Source organism: Manis javanica, chromosome 3 (genome assembly GCF_040802235.1).
Source record: "Manis javanica isolate MJ-LG chromosome 3, MJ_LKY, whole genome shotgun sequence".
NCBI classification, from domain to species: Eukaryota; Metazoa; Chordata; class Mammalia; order Pholidota; family Manidae; genus Manis; species Manis javanica.
The window spans coordinates 26,233,963-26,258,180 of NC_133158.1; the positions used below are offsets into that span (position 1 = coordinate 26,233,963).

At 43.4% G+C, this 24,218-nt stretch overlaps 1 long non-coding RNA gene across 5 annotated transcripts in view; it reads left to right on the forward strand.

The window, feature by feature from the left end:
• Positions 1-1,315: 1,315 nt before the first annotated feature.
• LOC108397543 (uncharacterized) overlaps positions 1,316-24,218 on the forward strand; it is a 342,658-nt gene continuing 319,755 nt past the window's right edge. The window contains exons 1-5 of one of the 5 annotated variants that reach the window (XR_005061534.2): positions 1,484-1,572; positions 1,963-2,282; positions 3,451-3,510; positions 5,857-5,978; positions 20,704-22,414. This is a non-coding gene — a long non-coding RNA (uncharacterized lncRNA). Of the gene's footprint in view, positions 1,573-1,962; positions 3,515-4,387; positions 5,826-5,856; positions 5,979-6,209; positions 7,844-20,703; positions 22,415-24,218 lie in introns of those variants that run through there. The other 4 variants (XR_005061532.2, XR_012128981.1, XR_005061533.2 and 1 more) reach the window with 4 other exon arrangements.

The window sequence follows — 24,218 nt, forward strand, 5'->3', positions numbered from 1 at the left end:
TGCGGGACAAATGGGGAGAAAATCTCTAAAGGAAACTATAAATCTAGATGAATAAACACTATTTGTATTTTTTTACAGTTAAGGCCTGAGTAATATCATTCCATTTTTGTCTGTCACCCTTGCATTTAAGTGTCCATCACATATGGGTGGAGCCGTTTTCAGCAGTCTTTGTCCTGTCCCTACCGTCCTCTTACATTAGCCTTCTTTCTCCCAGGCACCAACTCATTCTCAGTTCTTGTTGGCATTTATCTGAGACTAGGTGCTGGAACCACTTCTCTGTGTTATTGTAATCAAGGCAATTCGCTTCTCCTAACCTCTTACAGGTTAAGATGGGGATAATTGCACCATGTGGTTAATGTGATACTGGTCCAGAGGAAGCGCCAGCCAGGAGGTTTCAGAGGGATGGCCTCTGTCCCTACTGCTTCCTGGGTCATTATGGGCACTTGAAGGAAACTGCTGTTTCTGCCCTTGTGACATACTGGGTCTCCCCAACTTTGTGTTATGGGTAATTTGGATAGACCTTTAAAAAAATTATGGATTGCAACAGGGTGAAAGAGAGAGTCCTGAGATGGGAAGCACTTGCTGATACTAAAGCTCACTACTTTTGTGAGATGTGGTGGTGGTTGTGTGTATGAAGTCCGGTCATTTGTAAGCCTCTTGACAAGGGCAAGCAGGCCCAGTAAGCCAAGGGGGCAGCTGAAGAGATGCACACACCGCCTGTGTCCTCCTTGCCTTCTCTGTGATGCTGAACTTGGCTAGGGGGATACCCTATGTTTTCAGTCAGCTGCAGCAGGCTGGGAACATCCTGTCCAGACCCTGCAGTAGAACGTGGGGTTGAGAGTGAGACTCTGGACCCACACTGTGGACACTTGGGGGGACTCTACTGCTGATGAGCCTTGTGCCAGGTTACACAAGTTGCACAATCTTGTCAAACCTTGGTTTCCCCATCTATTATATGTGATAATAACAGTCCATATTCATAGGGTGGATTGAACAGATGAGTATGTATAAATTGCTTAAAACGGCATCTGGCAACACAGTAGACTCTTTGTGTGTGTAAATATGGTCAAGTTGGATTTGATACCGAGGATGGGCTGTGGGGTCTTTAAATAGGGACCCTAAGGAGGGATAAGAACTTAGACTGAAACGGAGGCCTGGGCGGGAGGCCTAGCTTGTCCTCGATGTGTGGCTTGGACTTGTAAAGCCAGACATGCTAGCACCGTAACTCCCAGGTTAATGTGGGGACAGGGGGAGCTGCATTTTATCAGAGCGTGCTAGGTGTCAGCTGCTAACTTATCTTTACATACTCGAACTTTCCCTTTAATCAGGGAAAGCTGTTCTCTCCAACTCAGGAGCCCAGAATGTGAGGTGCAGAGTGGTTTGGGGAGATACTTGTTCCCCAACACCCCGACGGGCGCTGTGGGCCAGTGCCCCGCACTGTCTTCACTCCCCGCTCGCGTGGAAGGTGCGGTCCCCAACGTGCGCGTGCGCCGGAGCGTGCGTGCATGCGTGCGTGCGCGCGCATCCGCCGCCTAGAATCTGCCACGTTCCGGCCCAGCGAAACCCTGACAGGTGCGTTCTGATAGTTCCATTTCTATCGCTGAGGACTCTGGGCGGTAAGCGGCCCTCAGGTCGCAGATGAGCCCGTTTGAAGCAGTGGCCTCAAGCTCTCTTAAATACCGGAGTGAGTGGCTGCTCTCCAGTCCCTGTTTGGGGAGAAGGGATCTTGCTGAAGGGATCTTCAGGGCCGTTTCCGAGAGAGGTCGCTGCAGTCTTGGGCTGAGACCCCCCCGCCTCCCCCCCGCCCCCCCGTGGCCCTGTCCCCAGGGATGGAGGGAAGAGGTAGGGATTGCGCTGCAAACCTGCTTCTGGCTTCCCGGGAGCCCGGGCCCGAGGCACTGTGACCCTCCCAGCTTCTGGGAATCAGGCAACTCAGTGAGCACTCCTTTCCCCACCATTCAGGATTCCCTGCGTCTGCGCGGGGACTGTGAAGGGCACAGCAAGGCTGCACTGCCTCCAAACAGCAGAAAGCCCCTCTTTGAAGAGCTTGGTCCTCCTCACATCGTCTTTCCAAGGCAGGGACTTCTCTCCTCAGAGGATATTCTGAAGCAGCTCTGCCCTGAGGGGATTAGGGCTGGGGGCAGCCTAATCGCATTCTTGGAGGAAACTGCATGGTTATTTGAAAAGCTTGACACCTGTTTAAGCAAAAGACTGGAAAAAGAACAAGAGGCAGCTTCCGTAGTTAGAAAGCCCATCTGGGTCACCGTAAGCCAAGTTTTTGGGTAAATACGGACATTTAAAAATAAAGTGTTGTTACTCTGATGTCTGTTGAAATCTAAAAACCATGGCAATTTGTTATCCACCACCTATTAAAAAATATATTTAAACAAGTTCTTCATGCTCCTCTCACCACAAAATTTATACTGATTTAATGTTTCAATCATTTGAAGTTATTATCTAACCAGACTGTGCCAAATATATATATATGTGTGTGTGTGTGTGTGTGTGTGTGTGTGTGTGTGTGTGTGTGTATATATATATATATATAGTTTGACAAATATATGGTTTAACAAATTTTTTATGATCAGTAGCTTTAAGTATTAAAAAGTTCTGAATTGAGCCAACAATACAATTAGTGTATAAACTGTATACATATGTTGATAATTATTTAAAAAGTAAAATTTTGTTTAATGTTTTTCTAATTGAATTGTAGATCTGTGGGTGAATACTACTTATTGTCAGAATGATATGGGGTTCAATATCAATTACAGTCCTATTTTTCATTTGTATTGAGGTAACTTCATTCACATAAATAAGTGGATAGGGATAGGAGTTTCTGTTACAGATATTATATGTAGATATCTATATAGATATCTTGATTCTTTGAACTTCTGAGCAATATGTCAAAAATCACACAAGAATTTATCAGAACTTTAAGAATCCATTTGCTGACAAATTAATTATTAGGCTCCTTCAATTTTGTTGCAAGCAAAGAATTGCGAAAAAGATTTGTTACTCAGTTGTAAGAGCCATTCACCTTTGCAATTTCTGGAATGTATTTTACATTCCAAGACTTATTAAATAATTATTCATTGTACCTGTTATTTTTGAACTTAGAGGCACCTTATATAACCTGAAATACTCAAAGTGCTGAGAAATTTAAAAAACTAACTTCAGCATCTCTCTGATAATACATTTAAAAAAATAAGTGCCTTTATCTGGTAACTGCCTTTAAACATATGTATTAAAACCTTGGAGCAAGAAACTGCCCCATTCAATTTAGAAAAATATATCTACCACGTCATCTAATTGGCTAGACTGATTCTTGTTTTCAAGTTAATTGGCCCTGTTGGGCTCATTTGCTGATGCAAAAAGTCTGACTTCATTTTTCAGTCATAATAAATGTGTTTATATGTGTTCCCTGATTGCCATCTCCCTTCTGAATTTTAGGATGGAAAGATGCAGCAGGAAGCATGGCTTGAATCGCCAAGGCATTTGCCTCAGTGATGTGTAAGCATGGTTTAGGGGGACAGGGCAAGAGGGAGATACGGAGGCATGAGTTTCTACTACTTGAGGGCCCTAAGAAATGTCTTATTTTCAATTGATAGAAAAGTGGTATTGCTGTCAGAAATGTGTGAACTCAAGACTCAGCTACTTATCAACAACATGCAAAGCAAAACTATAGTGCACTCATGGGTTTGGCATGAATTAATGATCCCAAGTAGTGGTAAGGATAAGAGTAATGAGGACCCTTTTTCACAGTTGGTGGGAGTGTAAACTCATGAAGTCACTTTGGGGAGTTAGGCATTACTCAGTGAAGGTGAATGGGCACATGCCCTGTGACCCAGCAGCCAGGATTACAGCTTCTGGCTGCACCAGGCTGTGTACCACACCACTTGGGGCTGCTATAGAGTTGTGCAATGGGGTGGCCCTGGCAATTCCACTCCTAAGCAATTCATCTTTATAGGAGTCAGCTAACTTTTGTCGTCCAAACCCTGCCTGCCAACCTGTTCTGTTTGGTTTGGTTTTGTTACATAAAATTTGACTGGAGCACAGTCATGCTCATTTGTTTACATATGGTAGTGGTTGCTTTACAATATGATGGCAGAATTGAAAAATTGCTAGAGAGACCATGTGGTCCATAAAGCCCAAGATATTTATTATCTGGCTATTTGCAGAAAACATTTAGAGGATCCCTTGCATATGGGAACCAGGTGACACATATGAGACTGTTCATAGCAGCCTTTATTGCCAAAGCAAAAAATTGACACACTACCCAAGTCTCATCAAAAGTAGTTGATTAGTACAATGGAATATTATAGAGCAGTCACAACTGTCCATTTACATAATGTTCAGAAGTAACCAAAACTAAATTTATTCCTTGCAGATACAAACACAAGTGGAAAACTACAAAGGCAAACAAGGAAACGATCACAAAAGTTAGCCTAGGGGTCATCCCTCGAGTGGGCATGGATGCACTGAGGGACACAGGGGTCCCGGCAATCAATGTTTATTTCAGCCCGGGCTCATTCTTAGCCACATGGATGCTCACTTTATTTTTATTCTTTATATGTTCCACATAATTTAGATACACTTCTGTGTGCATGTCAAATTTCGTAATAAGTGAACTTTAACATTCATTGTATATAAAGGCGGTTTCCCAAATTGTGAAATATAAGTCATAATTCAGTTTGTTCTGATATAGTGTGAAAAATGGCAAAATGTTTGTCCAAACAGAAAAAAAATAAAACTCTGTTCTTCATCTGGTGGAGAACTCTACCAAGCATTTTGGGCCCCCTTAGCCCTTGGAGTTCTGTTACACCCATGCCAGCCTTAGTTATACCTCTTTCCCATGTTACAAGGACACAAACCAAAGCAACGGTTTGTCAGGGGCTTGACAGCTACTTCTGAGTGGGCATCCAGAAAGGAAGGTGTCTAAGGAGTGCGGCCCCACTCCAAAAATGATATTTGAAGACAATCACACAATGCCAGTCAAACTCACTGGAACACTGAGTCCCAGAGAGCATCTCCTGAGCACCCGCTTCTGAACACCGTGGGTGACTGAGGAGTGCAGGGTAGGAAGGCTGGCGGCCAACAGGAGGAAGGGCACTTTTCACAGCCCTGAGGAATGGCTCCTAAGTGTGGCCTCAGGTTTCGGGCACTCACTGACAAACACCATCTCTGAAAACGGGGCCATTTTCTACGAGTGGGCTTCAAAGGAGCCTGTGCAATTTAGGGCCTATAAATCACTGTACATACCCTTGATTTCCACTAGAGACCACTATTGCTTCACTTCTAATGGTGACTTCAAAAAATCAGTTTCAACAACCAGTGGTACAGGAAAAAAAAAGAGCTGTTGGCGTGTTTTAAACACAGGGTGCAATTGGAATCTCGAATTGAACTTTTGGTGAGTGCTGCTAACTGAAGCATGAGTAACAGTGATGACGACAATGATGAGATTGGGCATGCTTATAGGGTCTTCCTCCTAACGTCCAGCTCTTTAATTTGTATTATTCAGTTAAGACTCAGAATGCTGTGTGTCTTGGGGCTCTCACCTGCCAGACAGTGAAACTAGGGAAACCCACAAGTTGCATACTTGGATGGTAATATTTCCGAACAAGGGCTAAATAAGAAAAGGGGAAATGTAGACTCATTCTTTTGGAAGTGCACTGGGTCTTCTTCAGTGTTCAGGTGGGTGGTTTAATTTTCATCTTGTGCGTGATTGTTTCAGCTTCATATGCAACAGGGTTGGTACGTGGTTCAGGATAAAGCTTGAGAGAGAGTGTCTCAGTCCCCATGGGGTGTTGCATAAAGGGGGAGTTTCTCAGATGTTTCTTAGGCTGTCCTTCCTCACAGCCTCTCACCTTGAACTTGAAGTCTGGATGCTGGAAGCGCCCGGGTTCCTAAAGAGCCTGACTGACCTTCTGCTGGTGACTGTCCTGCCTTCAGTTTCCACGTTCTCATCTGGCAGACAGAAGGTAATGTTCTGAGTCAGCATTATGGGTTTGAATCTGGATTTCACTCCTTATTAGCTGGGAGAGTTACTAAACCTCTCTGAGCCTCGGTTTCCTCATCTGTAAAATGGTGCTAATTATACCCACCTCACAGCACAGGGTGTTGTGAGGATTTAGACAATTGTGTCTAAAGGGCCTGGTGTGCAGTGGATGGGCCTGCTTAGCAAATCCTCTTTGCCTTTTGTCCTCCATCAGCCTCAGATCAGCTGCCTCTGTGATTGTGAGCCCTGGTTCTGAGAGAATGCACTGAACTGATCACATTCTGTTATGATCCTTGTGGTTCTCACGCTTGAATAAGAAAGAATCTTGCATTCAGTGCCTAGCTGGCTGGCCAGGCTGGGTCTCTGGGAGGATCTCCCTCATGAAAGCGAGGCTGACTGCTGGCCCTCCCTGCCACCTCCACCCTTGCAACCTGGCTGAGCAAACAGAATCGCCCTCCCCAGTACAGGTGGGCATAATCCAGTTTTTTGAAGGTCTGAATGGACCAAAAAGGCAGAGGCAGGGCAAATTTGCTGTCTCCTGAGCTGGGACATCATCTTCTCCTGCCTTTGGACATTCATGTTCCTGGTTCTCAGGCCTTTGGACTTGGACAGAGACTTGCCTAGTTGGTTTGCTGGTTTTAAGGCCTTTGGGCTCGGGTGGTATCTGCACCATCAGCTCTCCTTGGCCTCCAACTTGCATTTGGAAGATCATTGGACACGTCAGCCAACATATTCAACTGAAGCCAATCCTTCCTTATCTTTTTCTATATATCTGAAAAACAACCAACAAAAAACCGTGGTATGATTTCCAAACAATTCCTGGATGGCCCTCAGTTAGAATCTGCCTTTTAACAGTTTCTCTGGGGGATTGTGAGGCCACTGGCCAGAGGATGGCAGTTTGAGAACCACAGCCTTGGGAGTTTGCTGGGGCTACCCACACCACATTTTGCATACCGTCAAGGCTTGCCTTTGGGGAATGATTTAATTCACTTCACACATCTGGCTTGTCTAGGCAAGCTCCCTGCAGTACCTTCCAGGGGACCCCCTGCTACTCACTAGCTGCCCACCAACTTTGGAATACTAGTAGGAAATGTCTTTGACTGTAGGAAAGCTTGATTCTCAAAATGTGGTTCCTAAGGCATCAGGAACAGCACCTAGAACTTGCTTGAAATGCTGGTTCATGGGCCCTACCCATGAATCCCCTATCTCGGGATTCTGCAGCTCAGGGGCAGGAGCCCTCCTGTGACAGGCAGTGGAACAGACCAACCAGACGGAACAGACCCTGGAATCTATCCATTGGCCCGCTTTGGACTGGAAGGGGTTGGAGGTGGGGGTAACTCTCCACTCGCCCAAGTGTGCAGGTGCTGAGACTTTATGAAGCTCCCACTAGGAATGCTGATTGTTTATTCTCTCCTCTAACATGCCCCCTCACCTACACCCAGTTATTTCTAGCTGAGAGGCAGGTTTGGTGTTTCTGACTCAATTCATTCTTGTACTGAACAAATAAATGCTCAACAGCTATCATGTGCCATCACTCTTCTGGGTACTGGGATATACTGCTAGGACTGTGCCTTCATGGAAATAAATAAATTTATGCTACAATGTCAAAGCATGATAAGAGCCGTAAGAGCAAACTGGGTGAGAGGATAGAGGGTTGGGTAAGGGATGAGGGGCTAAGGGCTATTTGCCCTCTAAGAGGACTATATTTTGCCCTCTAATCCTTGTTCTGGGAAGATTACCTGTTCTTCATTCCACCTAACTCAGTTCAAAAGTTTCCCCTCTCCGTACCCACAGTTTTGGGGGTAAACACATGACCCAGGCTCAGCCAATCAGAGCATTCATCTCCCTATCCCTCTCCACCCCACCCCTGCAGCAAAGGCTTCCACAAAGGATTCTGAACTGCCTGAAGGAGACTCAGTCCTGGGGACTTCTCCTAGCATCTACTAGAGAGAGAGAAAGAAGTGAAAAACATCTTTTAGAAACTGCTGAACTTTTGGAGATGTGAGGGCTTGGCTGGGGGTTTTCAGGGGCTGCCATGGGAGAAAAGCTTTGCTGAGGAACGAAGCCCACCCAGAGGAAGTGGAGCCAAGAGGAGAGATACACTGAACCACCAGGTACAGCCATGCCTGAAGCATTTGCTCCTGGGTTTTTTAGTGTAGTGAACCATACTTAGCATTTTTGGCTGGAATCTGTTTCAGTCTCTTGAAACTTAAAGGGTTATGATATTAAACTCAGAGAACACGGGTTCAGCTTCTGGCTCTGTCACTCTCAGGCTGAGGGGTTACTTCTGTCAAAAGGGCTGGTTGAGAAGATTCAGCAAGAGGAGAGAATATGCAAGGCAGCCGCCATTGCCCTTGGCCCTAGTAGGTGTTCAGTAAGGAGGGACTGGATTGCAGAGAGAAATGAGCTGTCAAGCTGATTCCTTTCTAACTTGGCTTAATTGTGTTCATATTTTGTGCATCAAAAGCATACGACTGAATTCCCAGTGATGGGGGGAGTTGAGTGGCTGTTCTATTTTTCATCTCTATTCTGACAGCCCAGATGGTGCAGTGTTTTTCCTCCTCCTTGCTTCCCTCCCCTTCTACCCGAAGAAGCACCGCCAAGTATGCTGAAGAGAGACCTTTTTCCTTCTCTCAAGGAATACAGTTACTGAGGAATACAGAGCTCCTCAGTAATTGATGATATTCACTGTCTCAAATTACACCGTTTCCTGGTGCTGAATTGAGAGCTATATAATAAGGGACTGATAAGGATTTTCTCTTTCTAACCCAAATTGTATGCAGACAGATGACATCTTTGGGCAACTTCCTCTTTCTCAGAATTATGGAAAAATCAGTCATTCTGAGGCAAATTTACATTGCATGTATTTTTAGCACATGCATCAATTTTGAGATAGGTTTCACAGAAGCAAAAAGTAAAATTCTCTCAGCCCAGACATCCAAATGATTTGGCTTTAATAATATGCAAAATAGGGATGGAGGAGAGGGAGAAGAATGGCCAGGCTTGGCTGTGCATAAATGTGCTGCAAGGTGGAGGTGGCAGGAAGCATTTCCTCCAGCCGAGAGCAGTCCCAACAGATAACAGCCCTGACAGCCTAGGCAGGGGGTGGGCCTTCGGGAAAAGCAGTCAAGACTGACCAGTCCTTAGACTAGGAATCTGCCCAAGTAACAGAGCCCATTTCTGTATTTCAGCCGTTTGGAGCTTTTTGGCTTCTGTCCTCACTATGCCCTTAGTTCTCATCCATGGACGGCAGTGTTTCTCAATCTTTTGGGTATTACTGTCCCTCTAAGGAGCCTTGTAGACTTTTTCCTAATTCTCCCCTAGCTCCCACCATGAAATGTTAATGCCATAGGTATACTATCTACCTGTGTGTGTTCTGTATCTATATATGTGCTTTGTACATAAAAATAATACAATTTGTTTTTGTGCTTCCTAGGACTGTTTCCCCCCTCTTGGAGATAGCACCTTATTAAGGATCTAGTGCTTACTCTGTATACACCGGGCAGAGTGCTTACATATATATATATATTTTTTTAATTTCAGTTTTTTTTAAATTGAAGTATTGGATATACAATCTTATATTGGTTTCAAGTATACAACACAGTGGTTCAACAGTTGCCCATATTACTAAACCCTTACCCTCACTAGTTCAGTTACTATCTGTCAACATAGGAAGATGTTACAGATCATTGACTGTATTCCCCATGCTTATTACCATCCCTATGACCAACTTAAATTATGATTAATAATTTTGTGCTCTTTTATCCCCCTCTCCCTCCCAACCCACCCACCTCAACCCCTCCCCCATGGTAACCAGCAGTTACTTTTCACTGTCTGTGAGTAGGTGGGTTCCCTTTACTCCACATCCTCACTAACACTTGTTATTTCTTGTCTTTTGGATAGTGGCCATTCTGACTGATGTGAGGTGATATTTCATTATGGTTTTGATTTATACTTCCCTTATGATGAATGATGTGGAGCACCTTTTCATGTGCCTGTTGGCCATCTGTATTTCTTCCTTGGAAAAATGTCTGTTCAGGTCTTCTGTGCATTTTTTAATTGGGTTGTTTGGTTTTTTTTTTGGTGTTGAGGTGTATGAGTTATTTACATATATTGGATGTTAACCCCTTGTCTGATAAATCATTTATGAATATATTCTCCCACACTGTAGGTTGCCTTTTTGTTCTACTGGTGGTCTCCTTTGCTATTCAGGAGCTTTTTTGTTTGATGTAGTCCCACTTGTTCATTTTTTATTTTCTTTCCCTTGCCTGGGGAGATGTGTCCAGGAAAATACTGCTTGTGCTTGAGAGATTTTTGGCTATGTTTTCTTCTAAGACTTTTATGGTTTCATGTCTTACATTTATGTCTTTGATCCATTTCAAGTTTACTTTTGTGTATGCGGTTAGACAGTAATCCAGTTTCATTCTCTTGTATGTAGCTGTCCAGTTTTCCCAACAATAGTTAGTGAGGAGAGTGTCTTTTCCCCATTGTATATTCATGTCTCCTGTATTGTACATCAGTTGACCATTGACCATATATGTGTAGGTTTATATCTGGGCTCTCTATTCTGTTCCATTGATATATGGTTCTGTCCTTATGCCCTTACCATACTGTTTTGGTTACTGTAGCTTTGTAGTAGAGCTTAAAGTCAGGGAGCATAATAGTTCCCAGCTTTTGTTTTCTTTTTCAGGATTGCTTTGGCTGTTTGTGGTCTTTTGTGGTTCCACATGAACTTCAGGATTATTTGCTGTAGTTCATTGAAAAATGCCAGTGGTATTTTGATAGGGATTGCATTGAATCTGTATAGTGTTTTGGGTAAGATGGCCATTTTGACAATGTTAATTCTTCCTATCCATGAGCACGGGCTAGATGTCCATTTATTGGTGTTTACTTTAATTTCGCTCATGATTGTCTTGTAGTTTACATAGTATAGGTCTTTTACCTCCTTGGTTAGGCTTATTCCTAGGTATTTAACTCTTTATGTTGCAATTGTAAATGGAATTGTTTTCCTGATTTCTCTTCCTGCTAGTTCATTGTTAGTATTCAGGAATTGACAGATTTCTGTGTATTAATTTTGTATCCTGCAACTTTGCTGAGTCCAGTTATTGGTTCTAATAGGTTTTTGGTAGAGTCCTTAGGGTTTTCTATATGCAATATCATTTCATCTGGAAATAGTGACAGTTTAACTTCTTCCTTACCAATTTGGATGCCTTTTATCTCTTTATCCTGTTTGATTGCCATGGCTAGGACCTCCATTATTCTGTTGAATAAAAGTGGTGAGAGTAAACATCCTTTTCTTATTCCTGATCTTAGAGGAAAAGCTTTCAGCTTTTCACCATTGAGTATAATGTTAGCTGAGGGTTTGTTTGTTGTATATTGCCTTTGTTATGTTGAGGCACATACTCTCTGTACCCATTTTTTGAGTTTTTGTCATGAATGGATGTTGAATTTTGTTAAATGCTTTTTCAACATTGCTTTGATAATCATGTGGTTTTTATCCTTCTTTTTGTTAACATGGTGTATGTTTATTGATTTAAGTATGTTTATTGATGCAAGTACCATTCTTGCATCCCTGGAATAAATCCCACTTGGTCATGGGATGATCCTTCTAATGTATGTTTGAATTTGGTTTGCTAATATCTTGTTGAGGATTTTTACATCTATGTTCACCAGGGATATTGGACTAAAATTTTCTTTTTTGTAGTGTCTTTGTCTGGTTTTGGTATTAGAGTGATGCTGGACTCATAGAATGAGTTTGGAAGTATTCCCTCCTCTTCTGCTTTTTTTTTTTTTGAGAGGGCATCTCTCCTATTTATTGATTAAATGGTTGTTAACAACAATAAAATTCTGTATAGGGGACTCAATGCACAATCATTAATCAACCCCAAGCCTAATTCTCAACAGTCTCCAGTCTTCTGAAGCATAACGAACAAGTTCTTACATGGTGAACAAGTTTTTACATAGTGAATAAGTTCTTACATGGTGAACAGTGCAAGGGCAGTCATATCACAGAAACTTTCAGTTTTGATCACACATCATGAACTATAAACAATCAAGTCAGATATGATTATTCATTTGATTTTTATACTTGATTTATATGTGAATCCCACATTTCTCCCTTATTATTATTTTTTTTAAATAAAATGCTGAAGTGGTAGGTAGATGCAAGATAAAGGTAGAAAACATAATTTAATGCTGTAAGAGGGCAAATGTAGATGATCAGGTGTGTGCCTATAGACTAAGTATTAATCCAAGCTAGACAAGGGCAACAAAACATCCACGGATGCAGAAGATTTCTCTCAAAACAGTGGGGGTGAGGTTCTAAGCCTCACCCATGTTGATCCCCAATTTCTCACCTGATGGCCCCCCTGTGACTGTGCCTGTCTTAGGTTGTTCCTCCCTTGAGGAATTTTACCCATCTCTGGCTAACCAGCCGTCTTCTGGGGCCATACAGGGAAATGTAAAGTTGATAAGTGAGAGAGAAGCAATATTCTTTGAAAAGGTTAGCTTTTTACTTCTTTGCAGATTTATGCCCTGTGGCTTCTATGCCCAGCATTTGCCTTGACGTATTTTTACCCCTTGGAAGAATTATGATATTCGGTAATTTTCGATATGAGGCATGAATTCTACTAAAGGGTTGTAATTAGGAAGGAAGAAGAAAAGCTATAGAAGTACCAGACGGAAGAAAAGATGGGAAGCTTGATTATTTCTTTGACATAACTTCTTGTAGAGTAACATAAGCATGTATAGGTTTTAACAAACTACTAATTAAATTGCATACACACACTAACAGAATAGGAATAGAGATAAATAACAAAAGCAGACCTACAATTACCAGCCATATCCAGTGAAACCAAGAAAACCATTTAGGTACACTAGGCATTTGTGAAAACTTATCAATGATATGATGGATATTGTCTAACTGAATTTGAATAGTTTGAGAAAAATCAGACAAATTAAAACAACACATTCCTGGGAACTGTTCACATTCCATATGTTCTTTTAACAGTAGATAGTCTATAGTCGCGCGATTTTGGAGCACTGCAACTTGCACTTATCCTAATTCTTGGTTGAGTTCTGACAGTATAGATCCAGTCAAATTTGTTCTTTTACTGTATACACAGTCCAGCTTAGATATCTCCTTCTTCATTCCAATGGCAGGTCCAGGAACTGGTGGGATGAATGCAGCTACAACTGCAACAGCGCAAGGGTCTTTGTTGAAGTTTTTTGATGATCATCTTCTGGAATGACTCTTCCAGAGAATGTTGATGTTGGAAGTTCTTCTTCATATCGTATCTTAATTCGTTTTCTGGGTAGCCAAATTAGGCTTTGATCCTCTGTATAAACACAAACAAACCCTTTGCCCACACTTTGATATGACCTTTATACCATTGTGAAGAACCTATTGGAGATCACCACACAGGGATTGCTTTTTTTTTTAAGAGAAAGAAATATTATCAGAAAAATGTACTTCCATAGCTGATCATCCGACACCCTTTAAAAGATCAAAATTAAGGATATGTAAAGCATGCATTAATCGTTGATTTGCAGTTAATTTTATCCTATCAGGGAGTAATTCCCCCCCTTTTTTTGTTATCATTAATCTACAATTACATGAAGAATATTATGTTTACTAGGCTCTCCCCTACACCAAGTCCCCCCCACAAACCCCATTACAGTCACTGTCCATGAGTATAGCAAAATGTTGTAGAATCATTACTTATATTCTCTGTGTTGCACAGCCCTCCCCTTTCCCCCACCGCCCACATTATACATGCTAATCATAATACCCCCTTTCTTCTTCCCTGCCCTTATCCCTCCCTACCCTCCCATTCTCCCCAGTCTCTTTCCCTTTGGTAACTGTTAGTCCCTTCTTGGGTTCTGTGATTCTGCTGCTGTTTTGTTCCTTCAGTTTTTCCTTTGTTTTATACTCCACAGATGAGTGAAATCATTTGGTATTTCTCTTCTGCTTTTTTCTGGAATACTTTAATAAGGATGGGTATTAGCTGTCATCTCCTTGCCAGGCAGTTTGCTACCCTTGGGTGGGGTGTGCATGCAATTTCTTTTTCTAGAAGCAAGGTTATTAGGGTACAAGTATGTATATGATTCTTGGCATATATTCCTTAATTGCACTCCAGAAGGCTTGCATCATTTCATAATTTCACCATGAAAATGCATCTATAAAACTCATTATAGACTGAAAAATCTTTGGTTCTATAGGACTAAGATGGCTTTGTATTTGTCTATGGGTATGCAGAATCCAGCTCAGTCCCTGAAATAGGGCCCCTTTAGTGATTAATAATGATAGGAAAGCCTTTATAAGTGGGATATTCTTTGTTTCAAGATTCTTTGCATTAGTTTCCAGGAGTGTCAGCTTATTGGACAAATACTACTCTTTGGTTTGTCACTTCTGACCAAGTGAATAGAAAAGTGAAGTGGGTCTCAAACTTTAGCACGTACCAGAATCATGGAGGGCTTGCCTTCCGAAAACGCAAATTTTTGGTCACCACTCCTAGAGATTCTGAATCAGCACTTGGGGAGATGCTAGGAGTCTACATTTCTAATGTGCTCCCAAGTGCTGTCTGGCCCATGGACCACATGTGCAGTAGCACTAGAGTGGTGGGCACCAGCTACTCTTTGATCTGCTCTCCACACTGTCTTTGAGTACTGCCCCCTCCACACACTCTGTGATTCAGGTGGGGCTGCTAATGAAGGATGCTCACATACATCTCTGCTCCAGGGGTGACCTGGATCTCAGGTTGGTCAGGGCACGAGGGAGTGGTCCATGGGTCAACATGTGGCCTGGGCTGGACCATCCAGAGTGTTTTTGGAGAGACTGAGGTAGATATGAGATGAGAAAGGAAATTTCTTGTGGGGTTGCAAATACAAAGGACCAAGTGAGCCTTGAGCTTGCCTGAGTATGAAATCAACAAAGGGAACGCACAGCCAAGGGCATGGAGAGAGACCTTCTCATCAGGAGGAGGTTTGAGCCCCATGGCTAGTCACAGTGTGGACTTCCTGGAAATGGGAACCACTACATTCCTTTGCTTAGGCTTGTTTGAGTTGGATTTCTGTCTTTTACAATTAGAAGAGCCCTGATGTAGGGTTCCTGTAACCTGGAATAAGGGAGGATTCTAATGTGGACGTTAGCATCAATGCCCTGCTCATAGGAGTCTCTTTGTAAACTCACATGCAAAAGAGAGCCTTTGCCCTGGAAGCTCGTTAAAAGTGGTAAGGCAGATTTTATTTGATTGACCATAATAGGGGAAGAGAGACTTCAGTATAGAAGTGAACATAACACTAAATAAAGCAAAGACAGAGATTTATAGCCAATAAAAAAGTGAGAGGGTTAGTGGCTTAGAAAATTACTAAGAGAATTAATAGCAAGGGTGGGGAGATTCTTGTTACATTAATTTAGGATTCTTTGCTGCAATTGGGGCTAGCAGGCCAAGGACTTGGAAGCCAAGGTCAAGTTGTAGTCAGCAGAGGGCCCAGAGGTGCCTAATGAAGTTCAGTCAGGAGGGGGTCCTGCTGCACAGGGAACCTAAGTACCAGCTGCCGGCATGGCTCCTGAGGCCAGCGGGTTAATCCTCGAGCACAGAAGGGGGACCGTGCCGCTGCTTGCAAGGACTTCCACAGGGTGGGTCCCTGTCAGGAGAGAGCTGTACAGATGGTCAGAAATGCTGACAACCCAGTCTTCTGCCTCAGGCTTACTTAGGAAATGACTGTGCACAGAGTAGGTTCAGTGAAGGTTTATGAGATGACCCTCTGCTCACCTGAGGCTGAGGAAAGAGGCAGCCTGAATCCTCTTTATGATTCAAAAGCCTTTGATTCCATAACAAGGAACAAAGCTGATGATGAAGCTTCTGGAAGAAAGGCTGTATGACTTTAATTTGCAGGGATGGATGGCATGTGATTGATCTGTTTTGATAGAGAAAGGGTGAGGTGGGAAGTGGGTATTATGGGGGCCTAGATATCTGGGAAGGAAGACCAAGGACAAAAACATGCAGCTACTGAAGATGGAAGGCAGAACAACTCTGCATCTTGAGAATGTCTCTGTAGCTACAAACATATTTGTTAATCATGTAGCATGGTTTCCATTCTGTGCCTCTGTCCTTCCCTCTAAATAACCACTTCCTCCTCCTCCTAGCATTTTTTTCTTAACTTCCTTACCCTATGTATAAAAAATCACACTAATCCACTCCTTTCTTATGTTTATTTATTTGTTAAAAAAATATTTACTACCAGACATTGTGTGAGATTAAGTGTTAGGATTCAGTGGTGATTCAAGAAGAAGATAAAGTCCCTGCTCTCATGGGGTGTGCAGCCTAAAGGGAGAGAGAGACTTTAATCAAATTATCACCCAAACACATACTTACAAATTCCCATATGAGCTGAGAAGCAGAGCCATCTGCAAGCAATCAACTCAGGGTCTATATTAACAAAACTTTACTATCGATTATCTTCATTAACAGGACTTACATTCCAGAAAGCTCTAGTTACAAATAGCTGTATTGTTTGTTTGGGAAAATATTTATCCAATCTTTATTATTGGATGAAAAATATCCAAATTGAGGCTTCCCAGCTAGCTCTCTTTAGGGTAAATACCCTTTCTCAGAGCGAGAGGTTGCTTAGCTACACTTATCAAATAACTTTTCACGACTGCTTCCAAATCCTTTTTTGCTGTGTCCACCAATCTTAAATGATGGTTATGAACTTAGTCTGTGCCCAGTCAGACTTTGCATTGAATGAGCAACCTTAAACTAGTATCCCCCCCACCCCAATTTCCTAAATATTCTGAGTATGCAGCTCCCCCTCTGAGATGCTACTACATTTCTGACCAGGGTGTGCTCTCCCTTATCAGAGGAGCAGTGAACTTGAAGTTGGCAGATGATGGTGCTCTGAAGGCATGGGCTACAATCCTAAGAAACCTTATAGCTGAGGATTGGGACCTAAACTAGAGGCTCCCCTGGAGAAGTAATGCTTACGCTGAGTTCTAAAGAATGTACAAAAGTGAATGTGGCAGAAGAGGGAGGGGGGTGAGGGAAGGCAAGGAAGGAAAGGAACTTGCAAAGGCCCTGGGGCAGGAAGGAGCATGGAGCTTCAAGGGTCAGGGAAAGGCCAGAGCATCTGAAGCCCAGAGGTTGAGGGTATCTCAGTGAGGGTTTAGGCTAGGGAGGTGGTCTTGGGAGAGCAGACCACACAGGGCCTAATAAGCTGGCCACATTAGTGATTGTGTCTGGAGAGCACTGGGAAACTGTTGGCAGATTTTTTTTTAGTCCAATTTTTATTTTTGTAAGTGCTCACCATCTGCAGTTAGCAAGGAGAATTAATAAGGAGGTTAGGGTGGCTATTCTGGGTGGAAATGGCCAGAATAGCTTGCATAGGAATGTTGTGCCTGGAGTCACGAATCCCAAGGAGACCACCAAGGAGCCAACACGGATGCAAAAGCAAAGAGCCTTTATTCGAGCTAGCCCGAGCTCAATCTCACACCCGTGCAAATGCAGTGGCCAGGTGCCAGAGAGAGAGAGCCCGCGTTTTCCCTAGAACAAAGGTTTTAACAGTTTCCAGGGCGGTTTGGGGGGATGATGGCTGTGGCCCTGGCTGATTGGCTGGGCCTGGGGGGTAGTTGGGGGGGTGATGGCCATGGCTTGGTCAGTTGGCAGGGTCCAGGGGTGATGGGTGTACTTCTTGCTGACTGGAGGGGAGAGAGAGACTAAGCTCCAATTGGCTGAAATAGGATCCGGGTCCCGATTGGCTGAGATAGAACCCAGTTCCTGATTGGCTGAGGTAGAATCCAGGAGCTTGCCCTTTCAAGGAAATTGGAGTGCTAGCAGAGAGATGGAAAGAAGTGGATGGAGACTTGGGAGTCTGTAGGAAGAAAAACAGGGCTGGAGAAGTTAAATAACTTGACCAAAGTCACAGACTGGCTATTAAAGTTTGCATGAATTTAAAGGACATAATATTAACCATTCCACCTTCTCAGTGGCACCAGCCTCGTGTGAGTGCTCAGTAGACACATACGGCTACCTTACTGGACAGGCAGGTTATAGACCATTCCTATTATTGCAAAAAGAACTGTTGGACCTTGTTCATCTTGACTCCAGGTCTCCTGAGGCTCCTTGCCTAATGCACGGCTACCTAATTCCCTGCTGGGCTTGGAGTCTCTGAATGTTTGGGGCTGCAGTCAGCAACACTACACTGCTTGACTTGGATGGGCCCCAGCAAGCCCTTAAAACAGTGGCATCCAGAGCGGTTCAATTGTTGCCTCTTTGCTGCAAGTAGTGACTGAAATTAGGAGGCAAATGTTAGTAACGTGCTCATGTGAATTTGATGACAGGGCCGCCAGGGCTACACGGAGAGTCAGGACACCAAGCACAGACCCTTCTTCATGTACAACCCATGCTCAGGGGTTTGCCCAGCTTCTGGAAGTATTAGCATGCAGCACACACTTCACGCTGGAATTGCCCATTTCTGAATTAGATAAAAGATGTCAGAAGAATAATGAAGTTACTTTTGTGCGAGTACATATTATATGTAATGAAATAAAATGGAGATTGCAGCAGCTACAACTCAGTCTTCCATCTCAGAGGTTTATTAACTCTAATCCCACTAGAATCAGTTGCAGGATCTGGGAGTGTAATAAAATAGACTCATTTTTCACAATTTTTTCCTTCAAGTGCTGCTGGTGTGAAAAGAACAACATTAAAAAAATGAGCATATGTGTGCATTTCCCCTGCTAATTTATGACTGATTTTTGTGGTGAATTTTGTAACAGTGCTGTATCTTCAGGATAGTGGCTTCCATCTCACCTCAGTTCAGAGCCCGGAGAGGAAATCCTTGGTGCATGTCTTCACTTTCTAATCCCTTGCATATGCCATTCATCAGTCTCAGGACTCTTTCCCCATGACTCCAGACGTGGCTTTAGAATCTTTCTCCCTCAGCAGTCCAAGCAGGGGAGAGAGTAAGTCAGAAACCTAGTTGCTCTCCTTGGATTAGGGACAGATATTTTGTCTGGAGTAGAGCAAGATAAATATTCAATTCTCAGAAAAGCAATAAAAAATTGTTTCAGAGCCATCATCTTCTGGGAAAGAAGGGAACACTCTTGCTATTTTGGGGGTCATTAAGGAGGAGTGGTTTACCGCAGTAAAGCTAGCAGTGGCTGAATGCGTGTGGTGGCATCATAGAGAATGATGGGAACCCTCAGCATGGTGATAAAAATATTTCTCAGCAGTCCGCTTACTAGAGAGTTGGCTCTTTTTGTTCTGGAGAATGCATTTATTAATATTTTTATTGTCAGAGTCCTATTGATGAGACCTGGGCTCAAGTTTAGTAGAAAGCATGTTATGTCTCCGGTCTGGTTCTGACCCCCTCGGCTTTCTCATCAACCACTTGGAAGATGTTTCACTTAAACAAGCAAACTGGTTAAGGTGAGGTGAGCAACTTCTGGAATTTGGGAAGACTAAGAAAACATATGTTAACAAATGAGTGAATGAACAAATGAACATAGCCCAGTATTCCCCAAAATGGGTTCCATGGAACCATTCTCCAAATGTTAATAGAAGCTTTAGGTCAAAAGGGTTTCAGAGTCAACTATGTTTTGAAAATGCTGGGTTAAAGTGAAAGAAGCTTCTTTAATGCAGGACTTCTCAGGACTTGTCTATGTTAATCTGATTTCTCCAAAAGAGTGATTCCGTATACTGCATGTTCCAAACTTACTTGATCACAGGATCATTTCCTTTTTCTTTTTTAAATCTATGAAATATCTTATAAAATGAGTATTGTAAGAAACACATTTTGGGAAGCACCACACTGGTTCAAACTCCTCATTTACAAGTTAGGAGAAACGAGTTCTCAAGAGGGTGTCGGAAGGCGCTTTGGCTGGGATTCAAACATGTGTGAGACCAGTGCTTGGGCCATTACATCACGTCACTTCCTGGAGAGTTGGAAGTACCTTGTGCATCATTCTTTTATAAGAGATGCCAGATGAATGCACCCCTTCCAGGCAGTCTATTAGTATATGATACAGGGGGCTGGCTGAAGCAGAGACTCAGGAACATGCTACAAGATCATGTGGTTAACGGCTTGTCTCCAGCAGAGGCTCCAAGTGGGAGGTCTTGTCCTTTTTGATGTCACTGTGAAAAACAAGCGCCATTATGGTTGTTTCTAAATAGCAGTGCACATCCTCTTCAATAGCTCAGAAACTCTCATGAGTCCTGGCTGTTCTATTCTTGGCAACAACGAGTGTCTTAAATTGTGAGTTCCCTGAAGATACAGAGATGATTTGGGGTACCTCTTGGACCTTATTAAATCATCACAGGTACTTATTGAAACTATATACAAATGTCATGGGAGCCCTTAAAAAAATCCCCTACCTAGGCCTTGTGACCCCGGGCAACACTATGCAATGACTTTTTAAATTTATGGGCGATCAGTGGAATTAATGAATTGTTGATAGTTTCTGACAGTCTTTTTGTACATCTGCTAAGCTTTCTGTGTCTTTTCCCAGAGGTGGGCTGCATGTCTGTCTGAACCAAGTTTGCAAACCCTCTTCTGAACACACCTTCATTTAAAAATAACCCTTGCTTGTTAAATTTATTCTTAGGCATGTTCTTAAACCTGTTAGGGAGAGGTTCATACTTAATATCCCATAAAAGGCCCAAGAGAGTTGTTACTGGATAACACTATGGCCTCACAATTCTTTCCAGGGAAAAAAATCATTGCAAAGTAACCCAACTGTACCTGCAAGATTTTCCATCCTGCCCCATTGCTGAGTGTGTTCTGCAAGCCTTGGGATTCAGGGATGTTCAGACTGATGAAGAAACCAAACTCCCCCAGAGGAAAGGAGCAGCGTGGGAAAATTTGGACATAGTTTCAGATGGCTTCTGGCAGGCAGTAATGAGAGAATAAAGCCATTTTTGCTGGTTGGTGATTCTTTACATGGTGCAGTTTCTGTCTTGGTGTGATCAATGGGCTCATAAAGTATTTTTTAGACAATAGTAGGAAGCAGCCCAAGTCTGGTCAGTTTCAGAGCAACACTGTTGGCCTTGCTTGCACCACTCTGCTCTCCAGGTTTGGGTAGAATTTGTTGGCTCTCGTCAGGCTCATAGATTAGATGGCATTCTGTTCTCTTGTTCCAGGTACTGTGACTAGTACTGAACTACTGCAACACACAGTGACGTGTGCCCATGGATTCTGTGGGTCAGGCACTCACACAGGGCATAGTGGGGAAGGCATGTCAGTATGCCAGCATGGTGGGGGCTCAGTTGGGAAGGCTTGAAAGTTGGTGGTGACACCATTGCAGAGGATGGGCATCCCCTGAAGGCTCATTCCTGCTCATACCTGCTGCCTGAGCTAGGATGACTTTGAGGCTATCCTCGGCCTTTCCATGCAGCGTGTCTTCCCCCACAGCATCGGGGCCTCCGGGCAGTTGGAATCGAGGCAGAAGGTGCCTTAACTGCTATGACGCAGCCTCCAAAGCCCTGTGCATCAGCTGTGCTGTATTGTATTGGTTGGAGCACCTGCGCTCCTACCTGGTTTCAGGTTGGAGAGTCACGTTGTAGAAGAGCATATAGCAGCCATCTTTGGCAAAAACAGTCTTCTAGGACTTCTTTCAGGAGCCCAGTGTAGGGAGACCATGCTAAAGAAGGGGTGGCAGCTTCCAGGGTATGTACTAGACAAGCCCTTGGTACCTGCTTGTGCCCCAAATATCCTGGAGTGCATTCCTTCTCTAGTAGGGAGATCTCCCCAGGGGGTCGGGCATCCTAAGTCAGCATGCTAGCTAGCATGTAGCAGTTTCCCCTAAATGCTAACTCATGGAGGCAGTTGTTAGCCTCTGTGGGGCCTTTATATAAATTAGGAAAAGGTGCTCTCTGGATGTGGGGGAGGAGCAAGCAGAGTAAGTCCTTCTTGCCGTGGATGCGCCTCTTGTGCAGTTCACTCACTGTACAACCGAATGTAGCAGTCCTGGCGAGTATTATTATTGTAATTGGTTTTACCATAAAAAAAAAAATCAAAGCATTTAGCAGTCTCCATACCTATGTCCCTCTTTGTTGCCTTCTCCACTCTCCATTCCTAGCTGCCTTTTCACTGGACCTATGTTACTATCCACACGTTTCCCTAGAAACATGATACTCTCACAGTATCAGACTTGGTGCGTTCACAGACTTGGTGAGGAGGAGGGACACTTTCTCAAGGAATGGTGGTGGCTTAACGGAACTTAATATGCACTTCAAATATTTCTGACCAATTTTTTAATTTCTATTTTCAAATATAATACATGTGTGTTAATATAAAAAAGTTTAAGCAAACAATATAGAAAGGTAAAAAAGGGGGTGAGTCAGCTCTACTTGAGGGGATTTTCAGTGATATAGTAGACTTACGCGAAAGTAGCGTAGAGGTGTCTGTGCATGCATGTGTCTGTGTGTCTGTGTGTGAGAAAGAGAGGGAGGGGGAGAGAGGGAGGGATGGAGAGGACCTACATGGAAGGAGGTATGAAGAATTGCCAAGTGAAATAGAGGACCCTCAGTTAAATTAGAATTTCATGTAAATAATGAATTTCTTTTGCTATAAGTATGTCCCAAATATGTTTATCTGAAATTCCAATTTAACCGGAATCCTCCATTTTATTTGCTACATCTGGCAACCCTATCTGTGTGATGTGTGCATGGGGAGAGCAGGGGGCAGCGTGTGGTGTGTGTGTACCTGGTGTGTTTGTCTGTGTTGGGATATGTATTTGGGTAGGGGGATGGGAGCGTTGGTCAGACGAAAGAGGAGATACAAAAAATCCAAAGGTGGTTTTAGAAAGTTTCCCCCAAATTGGCCATGTAACACAGGAATTTTTGTAACTTTAATTTTTAATATTTTACTGTGATTTATTGGTTTGCATGTCCAGATCCTCACTGGACAGAGACAGGAGCTCAGTTTTGTTTATCCTGTAGCCCCGCAGGAGGCACAGAGTAGGCATAGAGTAACACACACACACACAGGGATTTGGGTGCTCTCCAACTGCAGAACAGTTAGTCTCCTCATCTGTTCCAGCTGCTGTAACAGAATATCAGAGACTGGGGGATGTGTAAACAACAGAAACTTATTTCTCACAGCTCTGGAGGCTGAAAGTCCAAGATAAAGATGCCAGCATGGTCGGGTTCTGATGAGAGCCCTTGTCCTGGCTTGTAGCTGGTGCCTCCTTGCCGTGTCCTCCCGTGGTGGACTGAGGGAGCTCTGCGGGGCCTCTCCTGTAAGGACGCCAATCCCAATATTGAGGCCCCGCCGTCATGGTGTGATCAGCACCCCAAGGCCCCACTTCCTCATACTGTCTCCTTGGGGGTTAGGATTTCAACATAAGAACTTTGGCAGGATGCAGACATTCAGACCATAGCAGTTAGGCATTTAATTCTGGTGCATAGGTCTCCCTGAATACCAGCCACTGCTTGCATTGAATATGCAGTCTTTGGTATGTGACAGAGCAGCCTTGGTCCCCCAGTGTTCCAGAACATTTGTTTAAAATACAGATTCCTGGACCCCACTCCTCCAAGGGGTTTGGTAAGTCTGGGGTGGCAGGGAATGTCCAGGAATTGAATGGACGGTAAGTGTTCACGTCTAATTATCTCCTCTTATGAAAGGAAAAAAACCTGAATCAGACCCATGAGCCATGCTGTAATGACTGTGTGTGCAATCACACACACACACACACACACACACACACACACACACACACATGCTTAGGCAGCGCAAAGTGTGAAGAGTGAACCTTGGTTCATTGATACTCCATAAAGATTTTTCCTCTGTGAATTTATATTGGTGCTACTTGCCTTGAGCAAATGTGAAGTCATTAAGATCAGTCTGCAATGAGCTGTGCCCAGAAATGTCTGTAAGGAAAAGCCAGAGAAAAAGATTTTATTTTCCAGCAGCAAAGCCCTAGGGATGTTCTCCAGAGCAAAGGTACAGCTTTAGCGGAATGAGACCACTTCTGGGCTGACGCTCGGCACAGAGAACTTCAACCGGCAGAGTGCATTCTTCCAAATGTAAAAATAAAAATTTACAAAGAAAGAAGCCATAGGGTGGAAGAAAAGTAGTAGTTGATTCTTTGAGTTCAAATTCATGAAGTTAAAAGTTCTTTTAGATTTTTCCCTGTGGCTTGCCCTCCAAAAAGACCAATTAAAACAACAGAACTGTGGATACCCAAAAGAAAATAAACTCTGTGAATGCAGTAAAAACCAGT